The following is a 21,430-nucleotide window of genomic DNA, read 5'->3' as shown; positions in this document are numbered from 1 at the left end:
TTTACAAGAACCTGCCTGTCATATATAAATGTATCTTCCCTATAAGTTATGGATTTATATTGGGATTTCCTTACCTTGAATCTTTCTTTGAAACTTTGCAATCAGTGCCTAATAATGAAACACTGAATTACAAATTTTAACATAGTTTCTTGTTTTAATTTTGTAGTGCACTGCTATAATTCCTCGGAGAAGTGCAATCCAATTTCTTGAATTCTGAAGGGACAGTGTTGAAATTAGCCTACATGTTTTGAACTTGGTTAACACAGATGTTCTAGACTGTGTGTTATTGATGTATTCCCACGACAGCTGATCCGTGTTTGTTTTGCAAATCTGCTCCGAAAAACTTCCTTGCCTAAAAAAGAGAAAGACCCCAACTATTCATTAGGGGGTTCTAAGTCTGTATGCCTAAGAGGAAGGCAACACTCACTCCAGGTCGGGTGAAACACTCCAAGCAGTACAGGGACCTGTGGGGCATCTGTGATGTCTAACTCCAGCCAGGCCTCAACAGACGATTTACTTTTTACTGACATTTTCCTGGTGGGCTAGATCCTTTAGAAGCTCTTTTAAGGTCGAATTTTACCAGACAGCCCAGCTGGTCTGCTCTACTCATTGCTTACCTTTGACTTTATGGTTTGTAACTCACATTTTATGGCTTTCTGTTTGCTGGCTTTATTTGTTTTAGGCTGTCCAGGGTGAGTTTGTCCCTCCCAAGGAGCAAATCATTTTCACACCAACTCCCCTTCTATTCTTCCACGAGTGCTCCTTACTGTAAATAGGCCTTTAGATCTTGCTGTTATCTTTTCACATTTGCTGGGCATTCATAGACAGAGGTCAAATGTCAGGCTCTGTCTGTGGAGGGAACTTGGTGTTTACTTTTCTTTCTCAGACTTCACAGTGAGGATTTATGGGGCAATCTTGCTGGATACCGGGGGTTGGAAAGGCTTCTTTTCTAGCACACAACATTTAAATGAACTGTGCAAGTATTTCAGAATATATCAAAATTATGAATTCACAAATGATACGTATTTTTGTTATTTCTGAAGTGTGTTGGAAACAAATACTTTAATATGATCAAAACAAATCAATACACTAGGTGATGCCATTTCCATGCTCATTTCAGTTAAAAATGTGTTGTCTGTAATGGCAGTGTGCTATCACACCATGAATGCTCCACTCTACACTACTCCACTCTAATCTGCACCACTCTATGCTGCTGCACTCTACTCTGCACCACTCCACTTTATGCCATGCCACTGCACCCTACACCACTGCACTCTACTCCACACTGCACTGCTACACCCAACGCCATTTCACACTATCCCTCTTTCTACTTTATCTAATGTTGGTAACGAAACTCTACTCTAAACTATTGCACTCTTTACCACTGCACTCTACATCACTCCAGTCTAGGTATCTTAAATCTATTCTGCACAACCCCACTCTATGCCCTCTGCGACACCGCACTCTATTTCACTGCACGTTACTCTTTAATACTCAACTCTACACCCCTATTGGCAATCTATGCCAATCCATTGTACGCCACTCCAATCTACTTTGCACCACTTCACTCTACACCACTTTACTCTACGTCATTACACTCTATGCCACACTATGCCACTGCACTCTACCCTGCACCACTCTATACCGCTGCACTCTATTATCAAAAAATATACTCTACCCCACTGCACTATATGCCACTCTACTCCTCTGTGTGCCACTCCACTCTATGCTACTGCACTCTATGCCACTCTACTTTAAATCACTGCACACTATGCCAACAGACTCTATGCCACTGCACTCCGTACTGCACCTCTGTACTCTATGCCACTGCACTCTGCAACACTGCACTCTCTGCCACTGAACTCTATGTTACCCTATTCTGCATTACGGCACTCAAGCCACTGTACTCTACGCCACTCTACTCTATATCACTGCACTCTGCATAACTCCACTCTATGCAACTGCGCTCTACGCCACTCTACTTTGCAACACTCTATGCCACTACACTCTATGCCACTCTAATCTGCACCATTATACTCAATTACACAACACTCTAATCTATGCCACTACATTCTACAATGCAGAATGGTACGCCACTGAATTATATTCTACTGCACTCTATGCCACTGCACTCTACATCACTATACTCTGCAATTCTCCACGCCAATTCACTCTACACCAGTCCACTCTACTCTACACCACTCCACACCACTACACTCTATTCTATGCCACTGCACTCTACTCTGAACCACTGTACACAATGTCACTGCACTATTTGCCACTTCAATCAACACCACTCTACTCTATGCCACTGCAATCGGTGCTGCTCTACTCCACTGCACTCTGCGCTACTCTATTATGCAAGAGTCATGTGCGCATAAACATGCGGGTATATGCAACTGGACCACAATCCCACCAGGGAGTTCCAATCCATTCTACAAAACATAGTACTCAAGGCGCACGAAGCTGGCACCATTGAAGATCGCACCAAAAACTATCTACTGCGAGACCACCCCAAAAGCCCTGTCATACACATGTCGCCCAAGATTCACAAGAACCTATATGATCCACCTTTTAGACCGATTGTTTCAACCAAAGGATCAGTACATGAACCAGTCGGTAAATTTATTGACCGATACCTGCAACCTTTAGTTATCAAAATGACCAGCCACATTAAGGATACCACCGAATTCCTACTCAAACTGGCACAAGTTGACATTAACATGGATGAACCCCTTTTACTCTGTACAGCTGACGTTAGTTCCTTGTACACTTCTATACCCCACCAAGGGGGCATAGAAGCCATCGAACAAGCTTTACTACAGAGCGACATTGATATGCCCATGCAAGCATTCTTAATGGAACTCATGGTATATACTCTATACCATAGTTACTTTCAACAAGATGACCGGTGGTACCTTCAGCTATCCGGGATGGCCATGGGAAACTGCGCGGCACCAACGTATGCCAACATCTATATGCAACATTTTTAAAATCTATACATATATGGCAACACCAACATCAACGATAAGATCAAGATGTACGTGAGATACATCGACGATCTCTTCTTCATGTGGACAGACACTAAAGATGCTCTCACTAAAGCTCTCTGTGAACTGAACACAAAAGATGAGCGCATCAAATTGACCTGGCAAATGAGCGACTCAGAGATCTCTTTTCTGGACGTCAGCGTCAAGATTACTGACAGAGGGATTATGACCGATCTACACCGAAAAGCTACAGATCGTACCAATACGTTACATTACACGAGTTTCCATCAAGGATCTCTCAAGAGACATTTACCATATTCACAAATGTTACGCGTGAAACGTATCGTCTCCGACGAAAACACTCTCAACATTAGAATTCAAGAAATGCATGATCGATTCTCCAATAGAGGTTACCCTGAACCTATCCTCAAAGAAGCCCACTCTAGAGTCGCAGTCATAAGCAGAAAAGAAAGTCTCACCAAAAAGATTAAATCCACTGATCAACGTATGGTACTAGTGTCCAAATACTCCACGTCAAGTGCTACCTTTAAGAGAATCATCCTCAATCACTGGCCCATTCTACAGATGGAACCCGATTTTAGGGACAGTTTTGCAACTCCTCCACTTTTCACCTACACACGCAGCAACAACATGAAGGAAATTCTCACCAAAAAAACCCTTACATATAAAGACTACGAAGGAACCTTACCTTGTATGAATTGCAATAACTGCAACTGTGTAATCAAAGGCAATACCATAAGACACCCCATGAAAGGCTACCCCATCAAATTACATGTCAACGCTACCTGTGACTCTACGAATCTGATCTATGCCATTAAATGCCCTTGCGGCCAAATGTATATAGGTAAAACCGAGAGAAAAATCAAAGTACGTATTAATGAACATAAGTCCAACATTCGTACCAACAATCTGAAGTCCAATGTCGCCGTTCACTTTAATGCTTCCCACCACACCATCGCTCAACTGCAATTTACTGTCCTAGAAATGATCACAAGAAACGAAGGAACAGACAACCACAAACGGCTTCTTCAAAGAGAACTTGAATGGATTTACCGTTTGCAAACCCTTAAACCACATGGACTCAACGATCGCGTTGAATTTAGTTGCTATTTATAAATATTGATGTTGTATTATCAACTGTATAGTTGGATATCTCCCATTGCTCTGTATCTACTTTTCCTCTCGTTACTTTCGTTATCTTTTTCACTTTTGTTACCGTTCTAAGATGGCCGCCACACTCCCCCCATACACCAAGCCAGTCCTTCCTTTATTTTTATAGCCCACCTTCACCTTAAACCGCTACGGAACCCACCGGTTTTCTCACTCACAAACCTGACCACCTATCGATTTGACTCACGCCTGCCTGGCGTTTTTCACCATGAAGTAAGTTTTCTCTTTTAGCTTCAACCACGCGTGTATCTACAACTTCACTCGCTCGTATAGCTTGACACACTTTCTTTCACTATGACGACCCCAGCATGTTAAGTTTTGGCAATGTAGCTACCGTTCCACATTACTCACCTTTTAATTCGCCTGCTTTTTAATTTTCCCACAAACCTATCACGTCTTTCTTATCGTTATGAACACCCTCACTTCTATTTTAGTCATCTCTGCCCCTGAACCCTTTACCATTGCTTTAGTTTTATCCACGCCCACCCCTGATCTTCTGCATGTGCTATCTACTTTCTTTCTCGCATTTTTTTTTACTGAGGCTCGTTTCCTCTTCTTTCAGTGCTCCTTGACAAAGGGCTGTCCGCCCGAAATGCATCGGAGTCTTCATGTAACGACCACTTGTGGATTTTGCCAAAAATAATTCTTGTTGATATGATGACAATATCACAAAACTATTCTTCATTACAACCTAAATAAACATTTATGTTTAAGACAATGGAATCAATTGTTTGATCCTGCCCGGTGTGCCTCTTTGGGATGTACCCGCATGTTTATGCGCACATGACTCTTTCTATTATTCTATAGGCGTTTGGACGGAAACGCCTCCAAAGAGTGCACCCAACCGTTTATTTTTGCTTGGAAAACTCAATCAAGCCCGCTGTGCACCCTCTACCCTCTTCTTTTGACTACTCTATTATGCAACATTTCACTTTACACCACTGAACTCTACGTCCCTCAACTCTGTACTACTGCATTCTATGCCAAAGCATTCCACACCACTGCACTCTGCACCACATTACTCTGCATCACTCCATTCGACGCCACTGCACTCTGTATTACTCCACTCCAAGCCACTGCACTCTGCGGCACTCCACTTTACGCCACTGCCTTCTGTGCCACTTCACTCTATGGCAGTATATTCTACTCTGCACCACTCTAGGCAACTGCACACTGTGCTGCTCTTCTCTGCACCACTGCACTTGATGCCACTGTACTCTACACCACTATACCTTACTCTACAGCACTCCACTCTGTGCCACTGCATTCTATGCCACTGCACTCTACTATGCCACACTCTAATCTATGGCACTACATTATATGCCACTGAATTCTATACCACTGCACGCCACTATATTCAATGCCACTATACTTTGTAAAACTCAACGCCAAAGCACCACTCTGCACCAGTCCATTCTAATCTACTTCACTTTTCTCCACTACGCGACTGAAGTCTATGGCACTCCAACACACAACACTCTATGCCACTCTACTCCACTCTTCACCATTCCACTCTACGACACTCCATGCTATGCTCCTCTACACCACTAACTTTTAGCCATGCTGAACAGCGGCCACGCTGGTGTACAACATGACTAAAACACATTGGCAAAGTCATTAGCTCTTGCATAGGCGAGGCATATTGTCTTTGCCAATGCTTGTTTACAGCAAGGGCCTGCTGCTGGCGCCTCTCTCACTTTTCCCAGCTTGCCCAGGTAATTAAAGCAGGTACAGTGGGGCTGCAGGAGAGAGAGGTAAAGCAGAGACACAGATAAGAGAGCCAGGGCTAGTTTGAACATTTTTACCAGGGCTGTTTTTGTTTCCCAGTCTGGCCCTGACTACAGCTGCTTCTCTAGGAACTCAAGGCCTGATTTAAATCACATAAAAACTTACCATTCATCTTCTAGGTGAAGTTTATCTTGGTTTGCATGATCGACTGTTCCAATGTAACACAGCTGGATGATGTGCCACATTAGCCTGCAAGTGCCTGCTCCCTGTTGACACAATTCAGACAAAAAGAATCACTGACTGCCTTTCAAGGGAGCCACTTCCAGCTGCTCTGTGAAGAAAAATAAGAGCCCTCCATCCACCAAATTTACACTGCTGCATTTACCCAGAAAACATCACTTGATTGTTTAATATAAGGGTCTCTGTAACACATTCTGGCCATTGTTAAATAACTCAAATAAAAGGCTGACAAACTATTAGGACAGGTCATCTATTGAAATCTTTCTAGCGTTTTTGTAGGGACACACACACTCAAATACATTCTCCCTAAGGCTATATATATATATATATATATAATTTATATATATATGTATATATATATATATATTTCAGCTCCAAGATCCTTCGTTTGAAAAGGAAATCCGCACTCACAGGGAATCTTTTTAAAGGTTGTTTATTTAACCCACAAGCAACAGATGCGCTGGCGTTTCGGCTAAGTGCCTTTTTCTATGACATAGGATCTTGGAGCTGAAATATTTAGCGGTGTCTACGATCTCTTTCCGCACCCGTTGAAGAGTGCTTCGCAACTCGTTGAAAACCGGAGCGTATATATATATATATATATATATATATATATATATATATATATATATATATATTCACTGAAAAAACCATAGGTTTCAGACCAGTTATAGTTAGGAATTAGCATTTAAAAAACCTATTAAATTCACTGAAAAAACCATAGGTTTGACACCAGTTATAGTTAGCTGGAAATTTTACTGACATAAAACCATTGAAATTCCCACGTTATAGTTAGTTGGACTCACTATAACTTGCGCGCCTGCAATGCACTGCTGATGACGTCACATATTACATCACTCATGACATGGTCAGTGACATCACTCATCACATCACTGATGACACCATCCAGTGAATGTGTGTCTTTCTGAAAAATAAATATGTTTTATATATGTATATGTAAAGTTCGATGGAAGAATAAATGTTTAAATAAGTGTCTTAATGGATGTTTTTTTTAAAAAAAATGGATTGGTTAACTGGCTTATTAAGTGTATCTTAGTGAATACATATATTAGCGAGTATTGTTTAAATATTTAAATGTTTGTATCAGTGTTTCACTTTGTGTATAAGTGGCTGCATGGGTTGGTGAGTAGCTACATGTGTGTGTATATGGGTTATTAGATGGTTTTTTTAGTATCAGTATGAGTGTCTGTATGGTTTGGTGGGGGTGTTACTTAGCACATAGATGCATCAATGACTGACTCACTGTTTGTATGTGTTTTGAAGACAGCATGTGTGCAGGACTGTATGGGTGGATGAGTGTGTATATGTGTGTGTTAGTGAGTGAATGACTGTCTCACTAGTGTCTTTATCAGTAACTACATATGTTTTAATCTAGTATATGTGAGTATTGATGTATATAAGTGAGTATATGTGAGAGTGAGAGATTGAAAGAGTTCTTGTTTAAATAAGTATGTGTTTCTATAAGTGATTGTTTAAGAGAGTAAGTATGTGTAAGTTTCCTTAGAAGTAATGTGGTAGTGTGTGTATATAGCTATATATGCAAATAAATGTATGTTCAATAGTTTATTTGCATGTGTGATTATGTGTGTGAGTAACTTTTGGATGACTGTCGGTGTGTAACAGGATGTATAGGTGTTTCACTACATATGATAAGTGAATATATGTATGAGTGACTATATAGAACTGTTGGTGAATGAGTGGATGTGTATATAGATGGTGGTATTACTGAATTGGTTGTTGTAACTGGTATGGGTATCTCTATTTTTTTGAAAATTTTAGTTTCTATTTTTGAATATGTGTTTCAAGGGTTACATTACACTGAAAGGAGGTCTGTCACTCTGTCACAAGGATGGTGTCATCAGTGATGTCATGAGTGATGTCACTGATCATGTCATGAGTGATGTAATATGTGACGTCATCAGCAGTGCATTGCAGGCGCGCAAGTTATAGTGAGTCCAACTAACTATAACGTGGGAATTTCAATGGTTTTATGTCAGTAAACCTTCCAGCTAACTATAACTGGTGTCAAACCTATGGTTTTTTCAGTGAATTTAATAGGTTTTTTAAATGCTAATTCCTAACTATAACTGGTCTGAAACCTATGGTTTTTTCAGTGAATTTCATAGGTTTTTTAAATCCTAATTCCTAACTATATAAGGCCTGAAACCTATGTTTTTTTCAGTGAATTTCAAAGTTTTTTTTAATGCTAATTCCTAACTATATAAGACCTGAAAGCCCACCAGGAATCTCCAGTATGCGCCAGTGGACTGCATTGCAGAGAGGTGTAATGAAGCCACGCCCCTTTTTACACCTCTCTGCAATGCAGCCCCCGTGCATGTTTGAAGAGGGTGAACTAATTCCCCTTGCATACTGGGGGCCCCTGGGGCCACCTAGCCCACCTGGAACCTCCAGTATGCGCCAGGGGGCTGCATTGCAGAGGTGTAAAGAGGCTATGCCCCTTGTTACACCTCTCTGCAACGCAGCCCCCTGCCGCGTTTGCAGAGGGGGAACTAATTCCCCTTGCATACTGGGGGTCCCTGGGGGCCAACTAGCCCACCAGGAGCCTCCAGTATGCGCCAGGGGGCTGCATTGCAGAGAGGTGTAATGAGGCCACACCCTTTCTTACACCTCTCTGCAACGCAGCCCCCGTGCATGTTTGAAGAGGGGGAACTAATTCCCCTTGCATACTAGGGGTCCCTGGGGGCCAACTAGCCCACCTGGAACCTCCACTATGTGCCAGTGGGCTGCATTGCACAGAGGTGTAATGAGGCTATGCCCCTTTATACACCTCTCTGAAACACAGGCCACTGGCGCGTTTGCAGAGGGGGGACTAATTCCCCTTGCATACTGGGGGTCCCTGGGTCATATCTGCCCAAACACCGATATTCCGAATGATTGAAAATGACTTTTCTTGAGAAACATTTGGATTTGGATTATCATGTCCTATACTTTGGAATTTTTGAAAGACTGACTTTGAGGATGCTATAAATTACTCAAGTCTGCCCGAATTGTGTGGGTAAAATTGATACCTAGTCACTTTGAATAAGAATGTACTTACGTCTCGTCTAACATTTGGAAGAAATATCTAGTTATATGACAACAGGATACCGACATAACTTGAAGGAAATAAGAACGCCCTGAAGAAGTTCTGTTGTACAGAACGAAACGTTTCGGCTGGCTGTGGTACATAAACTTAAGGAAAATAAAAGCATTTGAATATACACCAAGATTCAGCGCTTCAATAAGGACTCTAAGTGATATGATTTGATTGCACTTATTGTGCAAGTAGTGCTGTGCCAAACTTTGGAATATTCTCCACTACTCTCTACTACTTACTCTCTCCTACTCCACTACTCTCAAATACTCACTCTCTACTACTCTACTACTCTCTCTCTACTACTCACTCCCTACTACTCACTATCTACTACTCTCTACTACTCACTCTCTACTACTCTCTCTCTACTACTCACTCTTTACTACTCACTCTCTACTGCTCTCTACTCCTCACTCTCTACTTCTCACTCTCTACTACTCTCTACTACTCACTCTCTACTACTCTCTCTCTACTACTCACTCTCTACTACTCATTCTACTACTCACTCTCTACTACTCTCTACTACTCACTCTCTACTACTCTCTCTCTACTAGTCTCTACTACTCACTCTACTATTCAATCTCTACTACTCTCTACTATTCTCTCTCTCACTCTCTACTACTCTCTACTACTCACTCTCTACTACTCACTCTCTACTACTCTCTACTACTCACTCTTTACTACTCTCTACTACTCACTCTCTACTACTCTCTACTACTCACTCTCTACTACTCACTCTCTACTATTCTCTACTACTCACTCTACTATTCACTCTACTACTCTCTACTACTCACTCTCTGCTACTCTCTCAACTGCTCTCTACTACTCTCTACTACTCACTCTCTACTCTCTATTACTCACTCTCTACTCTCTACCTCTCTACCTCTCTCTACTTCTCTCTCTACTAGTCTCTACCTCTCTACCGCTACCTCTCTACCTCTACCTCTCTACCTCTACACCTCTACCTCTCTACCTCTCTCTACACGCACACATATACACATATATATATGCATATATATGCATATGCATTTATATATATGTATGTGTATGTATATACATACATATATAAACATATATAATCTGTATATCTATATAAATACAAATATAAATGAATGCATACATATACAATATGCATACAGATGCATGTTATTTACATGAAAGTTTAAAAAACACTAATAAAAGCAAAGCTAAAAAGCCACCTCATTACAAACAGAATGGCTTTAACTTAAACGAGGGTGAGATCTATTGCATTTTCAATGCTTGTTTACTTTGGTTCCATCAAGAAGGCATTCAGATGTGTCACACATTTGCCATAAATTCTGAATGTTAGCACTCTAGTTGCTCATTAGATCACTGTAGTAAAGCTACTGCTCACCAGGGAAGTCTGCTGCTGGTATTCAAAGTGCATGCTTCAGTCTGCATGTCAGAATTTCTTTAATGAAATTGAAGAGGATTTGAGAAGTCACTCAAAATGTGCCCTAATTTTTCTTTCTGCAGCACTAATCATAGTTTCTATGGCAAAATATACCCCCTCATTTTGTTCCTTTTTAAATTAAATGTTTTAAGAGTTACCACTTTATTCCAATCAAGATGGCTTCTGGTGTGCCATACCTTTGTAATAAGTAGGACTGTTAGCGCTCTAGTTGTTCTTTAGAACACTCTGGGACATTCTGTCATTGGGCTATACTTGGGCTACATCTGGGTGATATTTGGGCTACATTTGGGCTCTTTTGTCTCTGGTGGCCATCTTGGGAGACTGCATGTCAGAATTTTTTAATGAAATAGAAGAGGATTTGAGAAGTCACTCAAAATGTGCCCTAATTTTTCTTTTTGCAGCACTAATAATACTTTCTATGGCATAATATACCCCCTCATTTGGTTCCTTTTTAAATTAAATGTTTTAAGAGTTACCACTTTATTCCCATCACGATGGCTTCAGGTGTGCTATACCTTTGTAATAAGTAGGACTGTTAGCACTCTAGTTGTTCTTTAGAACACTCTAGGAGGCTGCAGTAGAACACAAAAGAATCAACTGACAGTCTCTGTCCATGTTGGATGTACATGTTTTACTGAGAATGTCAGACTTCATTCTCACATGACTGAGAAAGATAATGTGAATTTACAGAAAATATGCTTTCAGTTTAGCTTACAGATCCCCTTCTAAACCACTGTGGGAAAATCATGAGATATTAGTTTTCTTTCAAACATGATTCATGATATCACAGCAGAAGGCTTTTTCACATGGTAAAATCACCTTAGAACACACCACAATTCCTAAAATGAGTATGGTACCATCAACAAATGATTTAAAATGTAACTAAAGTCCTAAAACCCTCTATTAACTACAATGCTTTTTAATGAGGTGCTATCATGTATATTGGTCCAAAGATGGCTGCCAACACTTCTTGGATAAAGTGCTGACAGCCAATCAGATCAGATGTGTGGTTAGGCTCCGCCCAGATATATATATATATATTTTAACCTAAATCACTCAAAATCCACTGGAGCACATATCTTGAGACATAGCAAAGGCACATCGGGCTACCAGTCCCTACAATTTTGCCAAGTTTTGTGGAAATCCATTCAGCCGTTCGGGCTAAAAGTGAGTCCAGCCGCCCTATGGAAATTAACATGGGGAAAACATGTTTTGGGACTCCCCTTTTATCTCGGCCCCCGCTTGACGAATCCCCCCCAAACTTTCAGGGAAGGAGCAGAGCGGAGTGGGCCATCTTCTTTGAGAAATGTGCGAAGATTCGTCCACCGGCGCCAAAGTTATTCCCAATAGAATGTTGCGGATTTCCTATGAAAATCAAGCCTAACTATAACTACCTACTGGCGACCGCCAGTAGGTAATATATATATATATATATATATATATATATATATATATATATATATATATATATATATATATATATATATATATATATATATATATATATATATATATATATATATATATATAGAGGTAGTTATAGTTAGGACCTAGTTTCCAATAGAAAAGCCTATAACGTTGGCTTCGTTTGACCAATCTTCATGACATTGTCCAAAAAAGTGTAAAAGTATGTTCTGTGTGTAATGGAAAGTTTGGGGTAATCCATGCAGTGGGGACCGAGAAATAGGGGTGAGAAATTTGCGAAGATTCGTCCACCGGCGCCAAAGTTATTCCCAATAGAATGTTGCGGATTTCCTATGAAAATCAAGCCTAACTATAACTACCTACTGGCGACCGCCAGTAGGTAATATATATATATATATATATATATATATATATATATATATATATATATATATATATATATATATATATATATATATATATATAAATATAAATATATATATATATATATATATATATATATATATATATATATATATATATATATATATATATATATATATATATATATATATATATATATATATATATATAGAGGTAGTTATAGTTAGGACCTAGTTTCCAATAGAAAAGCCTATAACGTTGGCTTCGTTTGACCAATCTTCATGACATTGTCCAAAAAAGTGTAAAAGTATGTTCTGTGTGTAATGGAAAGTTTGGGGTAATCCATGCAGTGGGGACCGAGAAATAGGGGTGTGAAATAAGGGTGTGTTTGGTGCTTTTTGGTATTTGGTGCAAATACGTTCAGTAGTTTTTGTGGAAATAAATCCGAACAGTATAGTGATCTCCCTGGTTGCGGATATTTCACAGCGGTTTTGCTGTGCTTGCGGTTAAATTGCGACATGTTTGAGGTAAATCGCAAAAGCGTGCACCAATGGGAATGCTCCGATATGCTGGACGCAACTGAACAGAATGCTGCGGCTGCCATTTTAATGTCCAGGGAGCGGTTCCTGGGGCTTAACATTTGTATCAAAGTTCAGATAAGGTGTCAAGGTGGTGATACTCTGAATCCCATGAGGAATGGGGGTATTAGTGACACAAGTTATGTCCAAAATAGTTTTTTTTAATCACGTGTGATATTCGTGACAACGCTGCGACCACCAGAGCAGCCCTCCAACATTGTGGAGACGACAACCATGTCATGGCAACATCGCAAATATTGGTGGAAATTTGAAACACAAAGGGGCCCATTATGATGTCGGGCGGATTGTCTCCGCCAGGCTAGCGGTGGCCACCGCCGGCCTGGCGGAGGCAATCCGCCCGACACCAATGCCTGGATCCCCCCCGTCATATTAGGATGGCGGGGGGGGACAGCGGCAGACGGAAAGACCGTCCGCCGCTTTACCGCCGCGGTCGAAAGGTGATGGAATAATATGGTGGCGGTGTCCAATGTGTCAAGGCCGTCCGAATCCGGATCCTCAGGGTTGTGTAATGCTCTATGGGGGCCCACCTCTGAATCGACCCAAGTCCGGTTTGCAACAAGCACAGACTTTTGAGCGCGATTGAGCGGGGGAAAAAAGAAGGGAAGGGACTGCGGGGGTTGGAGACCAGCAAGGGCGACAAAAACAACAGACAAAGATCAGAACCTGCACTCTCCTGTTCTGACTATTCCCACCCTTCGCCTATCTGGGCTAGTCTCATACCTGGTAAAGAAAATGGAACACTGCGTAGAATGAAGGAGAAGAGAGAGAAGGCTAGGTTTTATGTCTATTGGGTCTCTTTGCTTCTCTTTACTCCAAAGTATATGTATCTACGGATAATATTGTCTATTTGAGGCTATTGCGATTGCTGCCAATCTCAGATAGTTAAGTCACTCTCTTTTTGGCAGAACCGTTAAACCTGGATGCTTAAGCACAGTTAGTTTTGTACACATTTGAAAACGAATGTTTTTGTTCCCCAGCAGTAACCAATACAAAAGCAAGAACGTAAGCCTAATGAATTCTTAGGAATACTTGTAAATAACCGATTTCGGTCAAGAAGAAGCTGTAGCAAAATAGGGGGTGGCTTTCGCGGGTGTATATACCGCCCTGCAAGAGACCAGCCGGTCTGGGCCAACAGAGAGGTCGCACTACCCAAGTGCCTCTATGTGCGCACTCCTCCTCTGCACGAGAACGCAGGAAAGTAGCGTTTCAGCCAACAGAGGAGAGTTGAGCCGCCCCTCTTTTTTTTTTTTTTTTCAAAATATTTTATTGAAAATAAATTTCTTACATATACAAAAACAAAACAGTTGTCTTACTTTGGGCAGCTCTTACAATGTGTGCTTTGGTACAGTGGAGCCAAAGAGAGAGAGAAGAAGAGAGAAGAGAGAGGGGGGGGGTTGCGGTTTACTGCCTCAGGTGGGCGTCGAGGGCTTCCCACATGTCTTCTTTGGCTGTATGGTTTGCCGCCTTGTGTTTGGCGGTAATGTTGTCTGCCCCCCTAAGGAATGTCACCCAGTTAAACCAGCGTTTGAAGGTGGCTTTGCTGGTGTCCTTCCAGTTCCCCAGAATAGTTTTCACCGCTGCCGTCAGCAGAACGTCGATTAGTTCACGTTCCTCTTTGGACTGAAGCTGTGGTGCTAGGAAGGCAGTGGCAATACCCGCTAGGCCTCGTTGTGTCTGGCTTCCTGTGATCGTGTCTATGAGGTTGTATACTTTGTTCCAGAATGTTCTAACTTTGGGACATTCGTATATCATGTGGGCTAGGTCTCCCCTCGCTTTATGGCAGTTCCAGCAGGTGCTACTTCCGCTTGCCCCCACTGTTTCTAGTTTCGCTGGTGTCCAGTGTAGTCTGTGTAGTATCCAGTATTTTGTTTGTGCCAACTGCGGTGTTACTTTGTTTTTGGACGCCGATATCCATACTCTCGCCCTTTCCTCTTCGTTTAGCGGTCTATGTATAATCTCCTCCCAGAAGGCTATTGTTTTGTTGTTTAGAGCTGTGGTGCGTGGTGTGATTAGTTTGTAGATCTGCGTTGTCTGGTGGCCTGTCTTGTTGAGGTTCTGTGCGTACTGCATGATGGTGGGTTTATGTTTGGAGAGATTTGCCCTGGTGATTGCTGCTTTGATTCTTAGGAACTCATAGAATTCCTTGTTTGGTAGTCTGGTCATTTGCTGCAGTGCCTTGTAGGTGAGTGGATTGTTTCCTACTTCTAGTTGTGCCGGTGTCGTAATTCCTCTGCTTTACCACTCTTTGCTATCTAGTGCCTTCCCTCCGTATGTGATGTTGGGGTTGTGCCATATTGACTCCCATTTGGTACCTCTGATGCTTACTTCCAGTTCCTTATCTACTCTCAGTAGCGCTGTTTTTGTGTTCCGGAGTATTGCATTTTTGACTTCCGGGTGTCTTTTTGCCGTAAGCGCCATGATCGGGTCTGCCCCCCCTAGAATGCCCCTTTCCAGGTCCATCCATACCGGCATGTACTCTGGTGTGGGGGCAACCCAGTGTAATTCCTGTTTGGCAAGGCATGCCGTTTGGAATGCCTTGTAGTTTGTGAGGTTCAGTCCACCCTGTTCTTTTTTAAGTCTGAGTTTTGCTAGGCGGATTCTCTTCTCTCCCCCCCCCATATGAACGTATTGATAGCTTTGTCTATGTGTTTGTGGAAATCCGTTGTTAGAGTAGGTGGCAGCATGGACAGCAAGTAGTTTAGCATAGGGGTGATCATCATCTTGATTGTCTCAATTCTTCCCCACCAGCTAATAAATTTGGGTCCCCATGTTTCTAGCTTGGTCTTAATCTTTTTCAACATCGCTTCCTCGTTGTGGTCAAAGGTTGATCTAAGGTCTCTCCGAAGAGGAGGCCAAGATATTTTAGTTTTTTTTTTTTTTGCCACGCCAGTCCGGACGTTCCTAGGACTGTTCTGGTGGTATGATAGTTCATCGGTTTGCATTCTGATTTCTCCCTGTTAAGTTTGTACCCTGAGACTTGTGCGTACTCCTCTATTGTTTGTACGAGCGCTTCTATTGACTCTTGTGGGTTGCTTGTGGTGATCAGGATGCCATCCGCGTATGCTGCTAGCTTGAAGGCTTGACCCTCCACTTGCACACCTGTGATCCGCGGGTTCGACCTGATCATGTGGAGGAGTGGCTCTAGTGCCAGCAGGAATAGTCCCGGTGATAGAGGGCACCCTTGTCTTGTCTCTCTGCCTAGGGAGAATGTTTCTGATGTGGCCGCATTGACCACCACTCGGGCCTGGGGGTTTTTGTACAGAGACATGAGTATGCCTCTGTATCTCTCCCCAAGTCCGAATTTGCGCATACATTGGTCTAGGAAAGGCTAAGAGACTCTATCGAAGGTCTTTTCTGCGTCTGGCGCGATCATAACGGCCTTCTCCGTACTGTTTGCAGTGCGGTTTATTAAGTGGCAGAGCTGTCTGGTGTTGTCTTGTGATAGTCTGTTTTCCAGATAGCCCACTTGCATTTTGTTTATGAGAGAGGGAAGATATGCATTTAGTCTCGCAGCCATTACTTTTGCGTATATTTTACAGTCCACGTTTATTAAGGAGATTGGCCTGTAGTTTTGTGGGAACTGAGGGTCTTTCCCTTCTTTGGGGATGACAATAATGTTTGCCTCTGCCATTGAGTCTGTCATATTCCCCTTTTCCACACATGTCTGGAAGACTCTGACCAGTGTGTCTTTGAGCAGCGGTTGGAACTGTTTGTAAAATGTTGCCGTGAAGCCGTCTGGCCATGGGGCTTTATTGGCTTTTAGCGAGTCTATGGCCATTCCTACTTCTGTTCTGGTTATATCTTGGTCTAGCGCCTCTCTTTGATCGTTGCTTAGTTTAGGTAGGTCTAGTGTCTCTAGCAGGCTTGCTCCCCCGTCTGCCTCCAGTGATGTGTCGGTAGTGTATAGTTCCTTATAGAACCTCCTGAAAGTTTCGAGGATTTGTTTGTTCGCCGTGTGCGTTTTGTTGTCTATGTCTGTGATTGCTGCAACTGAGTGCTGCCTCTGTTTGGCTTTTAGGTATCCTGCAAGTGCCCTTCCTGCTTTGTTTGCTGAGCATAAGTTTATGGATTTGTATTTGTTGATCCATGTGGAGGCTCTCTCGCTTAGTATTCTGTTGAGTTCGTACTTTTTCTTTGTGAGTGTCGTAAGTGTGTTCCTGTCCGTTAAATTTAAAGTGTGGTTCCCTTCTAGTAACTTTATCTGCTCCTCTAGCTCTCTAATTTTGTTGTTCCTGCCTCTGTTCATTCTTGCCTTAATGCTTAGGAGTTTCCCTCTTATTGTGGCTTTTAGTGCTTCCCACAGTGTCATGACTTCTCTATCTTCTGTGTCATTGAATTGGAGATATTCTTTGATTGCCTCTTCTATTTCGGTGATGTTAGCGGGGTGTTCTAGTATGTCGCTGTTGAGGCGCCAGCTTCTGCTTGGAGTCTCGTTGTGTTTCCCGCTTATGGAGAGGGAGATGTGGGCGTGATCTGAAATCGCTATGGGTCCTATTTCGGTTGTGTCCGTCAGGTGTGTGTGTGTGTTTGACATGAGTATATAGTCTATTCTGCTATATGAGTTGTGGGGGTTCGAGTAGAACGTGTATTCTCTAGCGCTGGGGTGTTGTAGTCTCCATGGGTCTGTTAACGCCAGTTTGGTACATAAGTTTTTAAGTGTGTTCTGTTCTTGTGTGGCATGGCTGGGTCTGTGTGGGTGTCTATCTATGGCGTTGTCCATCGCCTGGTTCATGTCTCCTGCTGTGATAAGTAGTTCCCCCACTGGGATCTTACTGAGCTCGCTTTCTACCTCCTCCCAGAACTTTTTGTCCGCTGCATTCGGCCCGTAGATGTTTGTGTATGGTTTCCTCGCCTCTTTTGATGCATGTGAGTAGTCTCCTCCCTTTTGTGTCTGCTACGTTGTCGTGGACCCTGAACTTTGCTTTCTTGCTAATAATGGTGATCACCCCTCCTTTTTTATTGACGGCTGGAGAGCATACGATCTCACTTATCCAGTTTGCCTTGAGCCTGTTTGCGTCCTCTATGGATACTCTGGTTTCTTGGAGGACGTATACATCTGCTTTGAGTCTGTTTAGGTAATCTAATGTCGTCCGTCATTTGACTGGGTGGTTTAGGCCTTTGACGTTCAGTGAAACGATCTTGATGTCTGTGGCTATCTGTGCTAGGGCCTGAGTGTCTGGTGTGGTCATGGTACCTTCGTTATCTCGCTGCTAGCTGTGCTGGTTACTATGTTGTACCTCTGTATCTGGTGTCTCATCGCCTCCCGCCACCAATCTTTGGTCCCCCCCCGGGGTATGGGTAGGAATGGGGATGTGTGTATGTATAGAAGGAGGAAGGAAAAGAAGAAGAAATAGCTCCACCAAGGTATGATTGTCCGCGCTTCATGGCCTACCCCCTGCCCTCATCCCCCCTTACCCCCTGCCCCCTCCCCCCGTCAACGTACTGTAAACGTGCGACAGCAACGGTTCTCCGCCCTCTGCCCCCACGGGTACAAAATAAAAACAGAATAACCCCCCCCCGCTACCTCCGTGCTGTGCATGCGATGAAAGGATATATACTGTTGATCCCTGGGGCCTGCCCTTCATTGAAACATTCCTGAGAGTCACGTAATACTTTGTCTGGTAGTCGTTAGCTCTTCATTCCGTTTATGCTGAGGTAGGTGTTCGTTTCCTTTTGAGGTAGTTGTTGTCTGCGTTTATTTTTGTTTTTTTTATATACATTTTTTTTTTTAACGGTTGGTTTCCTGTCAGAGTCCTTTATCCTCGGCCTGCTGCCCCATTTTCTCCTGTTTCCGAGCCGTCTGATGAGGCCCTTCTCTTTGCCGTTGCCGGGCTGTTTTGTTCCATCACCACCTGCTCTGGATCTCGAAGGTACCTACGTAGCTCTGCCGGGTCGTCGAAAAAGCGTGTGCCTTTTTTGTCTGTTATTTTCATTTTTGCTGGTCCCGCAAAGCTACACGTTATCTTGGCCTTCTTCAGAGTGTCTCTTAGTGCCAGGAAGCCCTTCCTTGTTTCTACCATACCCTTTGAGAAGTCCTGGGTGATGATTATCTTTTCGCCCTTCCAGTTGAGCGATTGGCCCTTACGTGCAAAAGCAAAGATGGCATCAGTGTGGTTTGCTCTCAGGGGTTTGCATATGATTGTTCTTGGGTCCTTCATGTGCTGTTGTCTTATGGCCGGTACTCTGTAAGCATTGTCGATCTCGAAGGTTGTTTCGAAGTTGAGGCCTGTCAGTTTGGGGATTAGTTCCTCAAGTAGCGCCGCGCATGAGCCCGCTGCTTCTTCTTCCTCTTCTGGGACCCCTAGGATCCTGATGTTCCCTTTCCTGTTTTTGTCCTCTTGTTCCGCCAGCAGTTTCTGCATGTCACTTGAGATCTTGGAGATGTAGCGTACATCTCTATCCATGGTGTCTGATTTGTCTTCTATTTCGCTAATTCTTCTTTCTGCTTCCCCTACTCTGCTCGCTATTCTGTTCTGGTCAGCGCGTATGGCTGTGAGTTCCAACTGAACATTGTCCATGGAGTTCTTGGTGGCTTTAGCCAGGTCGTTGGCTTCCGTTATTTTTTTGACGAGCAGGTCCATTGCTGTTTCCGTGTTCTGAATGGTCTTCAATTTGATTGGTGATTCCAGGTCTTTCCTAATTTTTTTGTTGTCATAGACCGACATCCTACCAAAGCCTCTTCTTCCCTGGTAGATGGCAAGCCTGTCCTCCTTTTGCTGATCCGCCTGTTGGGCTCCTTGTGGTGGGCTGTTGCTTATATTGTCCGTATCTTTATCCTTTGTGGTGCCACCGAATGTGAACCTGCTTGGCCACCTCACAGTTCTTGTTCTGGTTTTCCCGGACGCCAGGGCTTCTATATCTGAGCAGGGGGCGGTTGGTTGAGGTAGCCGATGCCCACTTGAGTTCACAGTGCCCCACTTCGTGCCTTACTTAAGATGGCCACCACCGCTTTTTATTCTTGTTGTCCCTCCCGCTTCTCCCGTTCGATGGTTGCTTGCTTGCTTTAGTTGCTTGGTGCCTTCCTAGGCTAAGGTCTGCGCCTAGGACGCGGATACTGGCGTTGTTTGGCGCTGTGGGCCGAGCGTTCGCAACCTTCTCGAGTTTCTGAGATGGCTGGGGGTGTGAGCACTCTTCGGCTAGTTGGGGCGACGTGCGTTAATGAACAGCGCCTCACCGGCCCTGCATCTGTTTCCTTGCCTCTATCGCCTTGCGCCTTGCCCACTGACCTTCTGCTGGTGTTTCCCCGGAAATTTCTCCCCTACTGTATGCCCTTCTTAAGGTGGCCACCGCTTTCCTCCGCTGTCCCCCTTCTCCGTAGCTGCGTGCTTGCGCCTGTTACCTGGTTCTTTTTGGCTCGTTGCTGCCTTGAGACTTTGTCCTGTTCTCACTAGCCTCTTTCTTTTCAGCGCTTATTTGTACCGTTTCCTGTTTCCTTGCTCGTGCCTTCTGGCTTTCTGTTTGTTTGCTCCTTCTGCCGTCTAGCCTTAGGCACCTCAAGGCTTCTGCCTGGTTTCTGTCTCTTCTGTGGTGACCACCACACTTTTTCCCCCGATCAGGGTGTCTGCCTTCCGTTTGCCCCAATTAGGGTGTCCTCTGCCTTCCGTTTTTTAGGCTCGTCGCCAGTCTCTTTTGGGGTATGGTGGGGGAGATCGTTCTTCTCCAGGACCTTCCTGGCTCTTTCTGGCTCTTGTTCGTTCGCTTTCTCTGCCGTCTGCCGTCCTGCCTTTGGGCTAGTGAGCGTTTGATTCGTCTCTGCCTCCTCTAAGATGGCCGCCGTTGTATTTTTTCCCCCGTTCTAAGATGGCCACCGCGTTAGGTTTGCGCCGCGTTCCCTGGGCGCTTTTTGGTCGAGGATGTGTTCGGCACCTGCAGGGACCAAACGCTCCGTTTGTACAGCCTGTACTGCCAGCTGCGCTCGGTTTGGCTTCTTTTGCGGAGATTTTGCCACTCTACTTAAGATGGCCGCCTACGCCGCCTCGCCTTGCGCCTTGCTCCTTAGTGTCATAAACTGATCATGAGTGGACTAACCTCATATCGCCAAATACAGCAGGAGCGATGTCTGATGCTTGTTTCCAACCTCCCCCGTGCGAAATACCTCCTGCGAGTAATCAGACAACTCTAACAAGGGTATCACAATGAGGGAAGGGGAAAAGTGGAGAAAGAAACCATAAAGTAGCTGTAGTGTAAATCAGCAGGTACGGGTTGTAACATGCGTGGAGAATTCACTTCCTCCGAACCCAGGACCCTGAAAGACAAGAGCACAAATCATACACACATACACTCTAGACTTCTTTCTATAAATCTACTATGTGTGTGTATTAACTTACTGTTAAACACTACTGCC

This window comes from Lissotriton helveticus, chromosome 5_1, assembly GCF_964261635.1.
Source record: "Lissotriton helveticus chromosome 5_1, aLisHel1.1, whole genome shotgun sequence".
Classification (NCBI taxonomy): domain Eukaryota; kingdom Metazoa; phylum Chordata; class Amphibia; order Caudata; family Salamandridae; genus Lissotriton; species Lissotriton helveticus.
This window is presented reverse-complemented; position numbering follows the sequence as displayed.